The sequence below is a fragment of the Pteropus medius genome, unplaced genomic scaffold, assembly GCF_902729225.1.
Source record: "Pteropus medius unplaced genomic scaffold, Ma_sr-lr_union100, whole genome shotgun sequence".
NCBI lineage: Eukaryota > Metazoa > Chordata > Mammalia > Chiroptera > Pteropodidae > Pteropus > Pteropus medius.
In genome coordinates this window covers 6,691,677-6,701,809 of record NW_024349224.1, presented here as the reverse complement: position 1 = coordinate 6,701,809, position 10,133 = coordinate 6,691,677, and the positions used below count along the sequence as shown (strand labels likewise).

The following is a 10,133-nucleotide window of genomic DNA, read 5'->3' as shown; positions in this document are numbered from 1 at the left end:
AGCCAGATGAATACCGCCGGCCAGGGCGCAGGGAGTCCGGGATTCCTGTCCCTCTCCGCCAACAGCAGCAGCAGCAGCAGCAGCAGCAGCAGCGGCAGCAGCAGCGGCAGCAGCAGCAGGTGGGCGAGGGATAGGCCTTGGACATCTGCACGTAAAGGACCCGGCCTTCCTTCCACCGACTCCCCGCCAGACGGCGAGGGAGAAGATACTGGGGGCCCAGGACGTGCCGGGGTAGCCTTTCACTAGAGTGGCGGTAGTGGGCAAGAGCTGCCGGACGGAGAAGCGTCTACACTGGAGTAGGTCTCCGGACCCCACTCCCCCCCACCCAATGCCTCGCTGCTGGGTTCTCGGCGCTTTCCGTCCGCTGCTCGCCCCGCCAAGCCCGTGGTGGCGGTAGACGGTGCGAGCCCCTGTCCCCTTCGCACGCGCCCGTGCGCCACTGTAAACACACCGCAGAGCAGTGCCCAACCCAACTACTGTTTGTTCAGCGAGGCGCTGGCAAGACAAACACACACAACTGAGTCACAGGCGGAGCCCTTTGCCCACGACGGCCCTACAGAGCACGAAACAGACCCTCTGCGCGTCTCTCCACCCCGAGCTGCTGCTACAGGCGCACTCGATCTCGGGGACAGACAGGGGCGCTGGTGAACCAGGACAAGGGCTGGCACATTGTCGGGCACTGCGCTGGAGCTCGGTATATCCGGGACTTTGTGGCCCTGGATAACGGGGTCACGCGCAAGCCGAGGCACGACTATACACAAAGTGCCCGGCAATGACTTCGACGGGCGAGGTACACTTTATTTCCTAAGACCCGGCCCCCGCACACCGGCCGGTGCGGCTCCCTCTTCCACGCAGGGCGGCGCGACTCCGCGCATGCGCCCTGACGCCTCCCCAGGCCCCGCCCCTCGAGCGGACCTTCCCCGAGACCCTGTCGGTCCTCGCGGCCCTGTCCCCGCTGCCTTCACCTCTAATTGGACTCTGGCCTCCGTTGACTCCGCCCCCCGAGGACGTGAGCCGCCTTCCCTCCGAGTCACGGCGCCGAGTGGGGGGGCTGGGCGGGGCGTCGGCGCACTATTGTCATGGAGACGGGAAGCCGGTGGCAGCGGCGGCGGGTACAGCCCCGCCGAGGTGGCTGCGAGCCCCACCGAGACCGAGACGAGGCCGAGCGGCCCGGACGGCCCGAGGAGGACGGAGCGTGCAGCCGGCCGGCGGCGGCCTCTCGGGCGGCGGAGGAGCGGGGTCCTGCGGCGCGCGTTCTAGGCCCCGGGGGGTCGCGGGCAGCGCCTCGCCGCGTCCCCCACGCCCCTGCTCCGTCGGCTCCCGCCTTTCGCGGCCCCTCCGCTCCTCAGCGACCGCCCCAGGCTCCGCCCGCTGCCGCCGCAGCCCCTCGCGGTAACGGTCGGTAGCGGCTCGCGCGCGCCGGCCACGAGGGAGCGTCCGCGGCCCGCGCCGCGCCTGAGAGGTGAGCCCCGCGCGCTCCGTCCCGCCGGTCCCCGCCCCGTCGCGGCCGGGCGTCTCGCCCCTCGAGCCGCGTTCGTGTCCCCTGGTGCACCGTAAGTGTGGGGCGGGCCTCCCCTTGCTGTCACGGTCCTCGGGCGGGCGCGCGCGTGGGCGTGTCCCCTCCATCCACGCGCGGCGGCTTCATCCTCGGCTGTCGTCCAGGATGCCGATTTCGGAAATGGAACCGTGGAGGTTTGTGCCGCTGAGCATCTGAGTTTGTCACCGGCATCTTCAGATCATCCTGCCGCTCTGGGCCGCTGGCTGTCCCCCCACCCCCCACTTTTTTCCCCCTTTTCTTTTACTGTCTTTTTTTTTTTTTTGGTCTCAAGACGGGAGAATCCTGAAAGATATTGAAGCATTCAGAATTTATGGTTCTGTTGCTGTGGTTGTCACCTCCGCTCTACGTCAAATTTAAGACTCATTTTTTAAGGATGTCTCTATTTTCTGCTTTATTTGCACATTGATGGCTCTGCAGCGCGGCTGGCCGCGGCCGCCCGGCGTCTGAGATTCACTTGTGTTAATATATGAAAGGGAAGAGCTGGTCATTAGCAGGCACACGGAATTCAGATCGCACCCGGCCGGTTTTCTCCGTTTTCATATGAAAGCTTTCACGGTTTTTTCCCTTTCTTTTCTTTTCTTTTTTTTTTTTTGTGGTAAACACGAGGTTTTAACTTTTTATCTTGTGGTGGTGATGATAGGTTCTCCTCTCCCCACTTTTCCCTCCTTTGTTCATCAGCTTTCCCGTTTGGGGACCTGCTTGCTTGTTAGTACTAGTTTCCCTAGGCTCTTGTCACTGAAGCTTTCTCCCCCAGCACAGGTGGCAGCTAGCCATCTACCTCTTATTTCAGGTTACCAAGACGACTCGTTTGCGAGGAGGGAGCTAACTATTGCATTTGTATCTTTCTGAACATTTTAACTTAGACTAGGAATAGGTATGCCCTGATTGTTTTTAACGTCGGACTTATAGAATTCTAATTTTAAAAGTTCATAAGGATTTATTGGTTTGTCGTGTCTGCACGGATCCAGATATGCATAACTCTTAAAACTGAAAACTTTAAAATAAGATCCACAGCTGTATTGCTGAGACATTGCAGAAGAGCTTGCTCTTCGAGTTCTGGCTGTACAGTTGTCATTGTTTAAATCAAGTGCAAAAGAGGTTATTCCTGTTTATTTAGTGTAATAACTGTTTACAGTTAAAACTTTAAAGACTCATAAAAGTAGGTCTGCTGTATTTTAAAGATCTCATCATTCTTGTGGGAGAGACACAGCACTGACTAGGAAAGGCAACAGATTGCTTCTGTCATATCGCTTTGCTGTTTTGGAGTGTACTTAAAGGATTATGATTGATAAGGCTGTCTTTCCAGAGAATGTTGACACAGGTGTGCATCGTTATCTTAATTAAGATCCTGAGAAAATGTTGTCTATAAAATGGTGACATAAGAAGGGCGGCCTATTTTTGTACAGTTTTGCTTTTGGAGAATTTAATTGCACTTGAAACCTGTCTTTGAGCTTCCAGATTTTGTGAGCACTTTGGCAACAGAAGTTGTAGAGAGAAATGATAGTTTAATGTTAGGTGTTCTGGCATGTCCTAATACTACTTGTGGCTTTTTGGCAATGCCTTTGTCGGCTTTCTTTGTGCTCTTTGTGGAATAATGGTTACTAATTTAGAAAGAAAAGCATAAATAGAGCAGTATATTAAACACGTTTATTAGTGTTCAGAATAAATCTGCAGAGGAAGGCATGCTTGATGTGCAGAAACAGGAATATAATAAAAAAAGGTAAATATATTACAAATTTTTGCCCCTCCATTTTTTGGAAAACAGTCTCCTAGAATGTTTTAATGATCTAAAACAATTTCTTTTTTCATATCATCAGATACTTAGCTACATTGCTTATGGAATGCCTTGTTTTTTATTTCCAGAAATAGAAAAAAAGACTGTTTTCTTTTTCCAAAATATCGTTCTGCAAATTTGAATTGATGAGCAAGTGAATAGTGCATTTAGCCTCTATTAGATTAAGGATATGAATCATAACCTGGATGACCACTTAATTAATATTACTGTCCTTGGCTTCAAATCTCTGAATGCAAAAACAATAGCAAGACGGATACTGTTGATCATATTATACTTGGCTTACCCAGCACCTAATACCCTTTAACATAAGTATTGCATTAAGAGTCCCCCGCCCCCGCCCCCTTTGTAGATCATGATTTCCTGGAAGCTGGCTGTCCATCAGTCTGTATGTAAGATGTGTGACTGTTTTTCTTTAATATTAAAACTCATTGTAGAAAGAGGAAATGAAAGTGGAGGTGGCCATAGGCATATGATCGGAGAAGCCAGGTGTAGAGTCACAGCTCATTCGTGACTCCAAGCATAATTAGCTGGCTAGAATTACACGGTAAACTCAAATCAAAGACTCATTTAGATTTGTTTGTTGAAACTAAAACAAGAGCAATAATTTTGAGATAAGTGCTTTACTGATCCCCCAACTCCCCCATCAGAATTTTTTTTCTGATAGCTAGGATCAGCTTCTCCATGCTATTATCCATGTATTATTTTCAAATTTGATATGCTATGTTAAAAGAAATGAAGTAGCAATGTGAACTAATAACCTATCATGTATTTTAACGACTCACACTAATAATTGATATATTTTTGCATTATAGAAATCTTAGAAAAATTTTAAATGTTCTTCAGTCGATAACGTGCAAGTAAATGAAATCATGTAACCTCGAGTGAATTACAGATTATGAAAACAGTATCGGTCTGGAATAATGTTTTAACTGAGATAGCACAGCCCGTTTTGTGGTAATATTGCAATACCTTTGTATATTTCCCTTCAGTTTCGACATTGTACTGGATTCTGGATTTCTGACATCTTTTTGGTATAATTGTTACCTGTTTTATAGAGGATAATTGTTCTTAATAGAATAGCAGCTGATGCAACTCTCAGAAGATGTAAAATCTTGGAATTATTTTTTCTTGCTTGGTAATGACTGGTTTGCTTTTATAGCACTACTGTGAAGTGTGATTCCTATGACTTATTTCTGCATAAATCTGCAATATTTTTATAGCTCGAGTATACCTGAGCACCAGTTTAGCTTGGCAAATTAACTTAGATGCTTCAAAATTGAAAACCAGTATGTCGTAATGTAGTTTGAGTTTAAGTCTTTATTAGTGAGGATGCACCTAACATTTGTTCAGGAGAAGAGAATATCATTTTCTCCTGCAGTTGTCATTTATGTAATCCATTTTTCTACCCTTTTCTCAGGCTAATTATATTTCATACCTTGATACAACTCTTTTTATTTATTTATTTATTTTATTTTTTGCCATAATATGGAGTGATACCTTGGAGAAAATTAGATTAGATATTCATATCTAATATCCCAAAAGTATTTAACTGGCCTTCTGTGTTTCCTTAAACAGAATCATTTCCATTTTCTGTGCAGGTGATAAGTATGATGCTTCCGTAACACATTCGGATATTTTCAGCTCAGTTGACTTCTGAACTGTGGGGTTCCTCCAGATGTTGACTGAACTTTGTCCTTGCGCATCGCCAGGCTCATCGGCAAGTGAGTGTCTGCACAGTGTGCCTGTGTGTGGAGTGAACCTCAAATAGCATCGCTGTTAGTTTCTCCAAAGTATTTATATTGATAACAGGGACTAAGCACAGAATGTAGAGAATGTCATTTGGAGCTTTTGGTTATTAAAATTTTACTAATGCATTAAACAAAGCCTCAGTAAATGGAAAAATTTTTGATACATGGAAATACCCTGAAGTTATTTTTAATGATATCACTGGATAGTGAAATTTATAAACTTGATGCTTTTCATAAAAATTAAGACTAAGGTTATGATCTTTTCTAGAAATTGAATTGTTATTTAAAGGAAATAATGTGTTTATACCAACTTACAGTTTTTGGTTATTTTCATTACCCGGTTCTTTTTAGAATAAATTTAGTGGGAGTACCACGTCCAGTCACGAGTACTAAACTCTGTTAATGACAAAGAAGACACAGTTGTGTGTACAGCTTGTCATTTCTCATCAAAATTGGGGCTCCTGATTATAAGCAGGTGAGAGCAGCTATGAGAAAAAATTATCTTGCGGAATATTTCTGTTGTGTAGTGGGGAGAGCAAGGAGCTGGATTTCATGATAGAGAATATTTTGTTAAGTAAAAAAAGGTGGTTCTGTGACCAAAACACAGCTAATTTTACAGAAGGCAGTGGAGTCTGAAATAGAAGAAATGCTTCTCTGTGAATACTTTGAAAGGCATTAAAGTGAATCTTAAGTATGAAGTACATAATTGTTCTTAAATAGCATACTTGTGTTCCCCTATCACTGATGATGTCTTATGGAGGTGGGCTTTCGTGTGTGTGACCAAGAGTGGAAGCATACAGTGAGTTAGAAAATACGCAACACAAACACAAAGAAAATGTTAAGCAGCAAGCAATCTGATTTCTCTTTGTTTGCCTTTAAGGTTAGTTTTTTTTTTGTTGTTTTTTCTTTTTTAACCACATATAAAGTTATTGAATTTAAAAGATAAGAGGATTGGTTTTTGTTTGTTTGTTTGTTTGTTTTTGCTCTTGAAGGTAAATCTAAGAAAAATCTAAACATATATGTGAATTGGTTGAGTTTTATATCTGTTGTCAGCCAAAATTTATACTTAAGATTTATATGTCATGTATATTCATGGTATTCAAATGTATTAAAACTCATACCCCTTTTATATAAAATAAGTACGGGGGAGTGGGAGGGTCCCCACTCTTTTGAGAATATGAAGAAAACATGTCCTTTCAGCAGTAATAGGTTATGCTTGATTAATTGAGAAGGTTGTACTAAATGTTCTCTAGTGGAAATAGCCAGAGTATGCTCTTTGAGAAATGTATCATTCAGGAATAAAATCAATTGAAGTATCGGTAATTAAATTGTAATTCCACGAAGGAAGGAAGTGATAGGAAAGATGAAGCTAACTATTGCTGTTTTTCTTTTTAAGACTCTACAGTTCATAATGGAGCTACTATACTGGCTATTGGAAGGAGGAGATTCCGAAGATAGGGAGGTAACATTATCTCTTTTAAAAGAATACTTTCCTCTGTAATCCTAAGCCTTTATTACATATAAGAACTTTATCTAGTAGACAGCAATTTCTTTACATTTGAGATATGAAAATGATCTGATTTCTCTGTGCTAAGGTTTTGAGCTGCTCCTCTTAGAGCTATGGGTTGTGTTTTGGAGAGCTGAGAAATCTCATCTAGGCATACTCAGCACCCTTAAAATAGCGTCTTTCTGAGAATTCGATCTGTGATGGTTGCCTGCACAGTTCTAGTAGATGTCATTTCAGTTTGTGGTTGATGTGCGTGCATTTAGCAGGTTGCTGAGCCGTCCTCATTTATCTCCCAGTCTTTGTTACCTCCTCTGGGGGAATGCTCTCTTCTGCAGGCCGATTTATTGCCAGCCACAACCAAACTCCGAGTGGGAGACGTGGTGGTTGACAACTGGTTCCAGAGCTCTGCCAGGGAGTCAGCCGGGCCCAGCCCCTGCTGCGCTGGTGCACCGCAGGCCAGGAGCTCACACACACGGGTTCTGTTCCTCGTTCACAGCTTTAAGTCCCTTTCCATTTTTCGTGTAATCCTAGGCTACGAGTAATGCTTTCCTTTTCTTCTCATTAGGTTGGCTTACTGCTCACTTTGCAGCTGTCTCAGGGATTCAGATGGAGTGGAGGACTCCGTATTATTCTGGATCTCTTCGGTAATTTCTTCACATGCTGTTTCATTTTCAAAAACCTAATGTTGGTGTTAAAAGGATGGATCTAAGAGTCTCGAAGAATAAAAATGATATTTATTTTGTACCAATAAGAAAAGCTGTCTTCTAAAGCTAGGTCGCAACATTGAATATGCAGGTTACATTAAAAATGTAAACCTCATAAAAGACTAGTTACTACATCTAAGAATGTTTGTTTATGCAGGCTTGATTGTATAATGGCATTTATGTCTTTTTTTTTTTTTTTCCTTTTTAAGAAAAATCATATACTTTTCTAGTCACCAAAACTATCTACTCCCTGAACTCTATCTGTGGAGGGATATTAGTAGGAAAATAAAGGGCTTCGTGATGTCTAATTATATCATTAGGAAATTGGTAAGCAATGTGATAAAATTAATTTCTTCTATTAGAGGAGCTAGTATGCATTTAAAAACAAAAATCTTCAGGAAAAGACTCTTTAATCTTTCAATCAAGTGATGTGGTTAACACAACAGGAAGGGGAAATAATACCAATCTCAGATTCTTTGATTCATGCCTAGGTGGAGGTTGTAAACAGCTGAGGAAACCATTAAAATGTAGCCTAGGAAAAAAAAACGGTGGTATCAAAGTGATTACTTGAAAAGCAGTTTACGTTTGCAGAACAATTCAATATTATGACCTGGACCAACTTTTACACTTCGTATACTTGGGTTAGTACTCCGGCTTTTAAAACATCGCTTTATGATGTAGCGTATGTATGGAATGCAAGGCTATTTTTGAATTGACTAATAGGTCTTACTGGTCATCTTAAAATATGCTATAATATTACAAAGTTGAAATTTAATATTCATTAATAGAAGGAAAATATAAAATTTAATATCTGGGCAACTGAGACCTCTAGACCTACTTTAAAAGTATAATCTTGACATCTCTGACACTATTTTTTGTCTTTGTTATATAGATCGAATTATGGGCATTCCACAATCCAGATGTCTCATTTATTAATTCCAAATTTTATTCTCTATAATAGACTTTTAAAACAATAGGTAGACATGCGTTAGAGAGTCAAATTTTGAGTCATATGCTAATTTATTAAGCATTAGTACCTAGAAAAGCAGCCCTGATGAATTTAGAACTCTGACAGGGGTTAGGTAGAAGAGTTTTCAGCTGGATTTTTCTAATACAGCAGCCATTTAAATTAAATGTTTGTTAACATAATAGTGATGGCATTTCTCCTCCTCCTCCTTGTGGTTTTGTCCAACTAGACGTTACAGTGGCAGTTGCACTGACTGTTAAGTGTTTAAATGATGACACCATTATGTGAAGTGATTTTGAAATGAGAGATTCCAGCCAAGAATTACATCTGCTCCCATCTCCTTCACATCATACTCTCTGGCAGTACAGATTATGATTGATTTGTTTGTGACAGATTGCAGGAAACAGTCATTGATTTTTCAATATTTTACCTTAAAATTATTTACAGTTGTAACCATGGGGAGGTATTTCCATGGGCTGTCAGCCCCTGAAAGACTAGGATAATATTCCCTGCTCTCTGACAAGACAAATTACCTGTAATGAGTGCAGTAGCTGAAGGGTATACTTTTATTTTAAAATATGTCAATAACCCCAGTGACTAAACGAATATTGATTTAGCATAATGAAGCCTGAGTAATGTGAAAATGAGCTTTTTCAAGGAGCACGGTAAAGACTTTCTTTTTAGCTGGTTCTAAGAAGCTTTTCATTCTTTTCAACTAGCTAGTGGAGATAAGGAGTTTTATATGCAAACCATCAGGAATGATAGTGTCGTTTGTGATAACCAGGGTCCAAATATTTTGCCCTTGTTTTTATCGATTCTTTTTCAGATTTTATTTGGAGTCTTACTCTTAGCCATAGCATAGCTATTGATCTACTTGATCTTATCTTTAACTTACTTAATATTTTTACAATTTCGACATGTTTTGCATTAGAATTTACAGTAATGAATATTAAAATATAACTATATATACAGTCATTTGTAGGTGACATAATAATTATCCTAAGACATTTCAAATGGGATATTGTAGTATTTAATGTGCCGTATTTTATGGTAGAATAATTCCCAGTCCCTGGACATCAGATTGCTTTCAGTGGGAATGAAGATTAATTTACTTAAGTCCTGATATTGTAGGCATCAGTGCGTGTTTTCATTTTTGTCAGACTTCTACCCCCTCTTTAAATGTAATTCTCACCTTTTTATGGATTAAGATCTCAATACATAATAAGGTCTTTCAAACGAATGATAGCAGAGACGGATATAGCTTTATTTTATAGTCCATCAAGGAGCCTGAAGATTTTATGCCTGAATAAGTATCTCCATATCTCACTTGGTGAGGGGAAAATAGTAATATATAGAAGAAAAGTAAGTGTTTAAACAAGATGTCAAACTGATATTTCATGGGAACCTAACATATTTTATGATAACTAATAGTGATAAAATCTTATTAAAAGCGAGAGGTAAAATCCCTTTAGAAATTAAAAATTAGTTATGATTTAAAGGAAATTCAAATGGCTCTTCGTGAGTCCTGGTCCTCTTGTAGCATGGCATTGGAAATGTTGCAATGTAAACATATCTTTTAATGGAAAAAGACTAGACTCTAGAACAAAAAATTATTTTATTTATTTTTCCCAGGTATCTGTCTGGGACACCGACAGTCTCTGTCACTCATCTTAGTGTGTCTTGCAACAAACTAGATGCTTTATAAAATACTGGTCCCATGGTTTCAGATGGTATAAGATTTTATTTTTCCACCACCCCTTCCCCCAAATTCTTTCCCTTTTTCTATTAAAAGAACTTTTGAAGATAGAAATATGAGGGATGTACCATCATTATGTATAAACCTGGTAGTCCAAA

General features: G+C 41.5%; 1 long non-coding RNA gene across 20 annotated transcripts in view; it reads left to right on the top strand.

Moving 5' to 3' along the window:
- The first annotated feature begins 1,398 nt into the window (after positions 1-1,398).
- LOC120617283 (uncharacterized) overlaps positions 1,399-10,133 on the top strand; it is a 52,172-nt gene continuing 43,437 nt past the window's right edge. For 4 of the 20 annotated variants that reach the window (XR_005656873.1, XR_005656872.1, XR_005656867.1 and 1 more), the window contains exons 1-5: positions 1,403-1,462; positions 4,952-5,074; positions 5,453-5,576; positions 6,498-6,563; positions 7,174-7,252. This is a non-coding gene — a long non-coding RNA (uncharacterized LOC120617283). The other 16 variants (XR_005656874.1, XR_005656865.1, XR_005656870.1 and 13 more) reach the window with 8 other exon arrangements.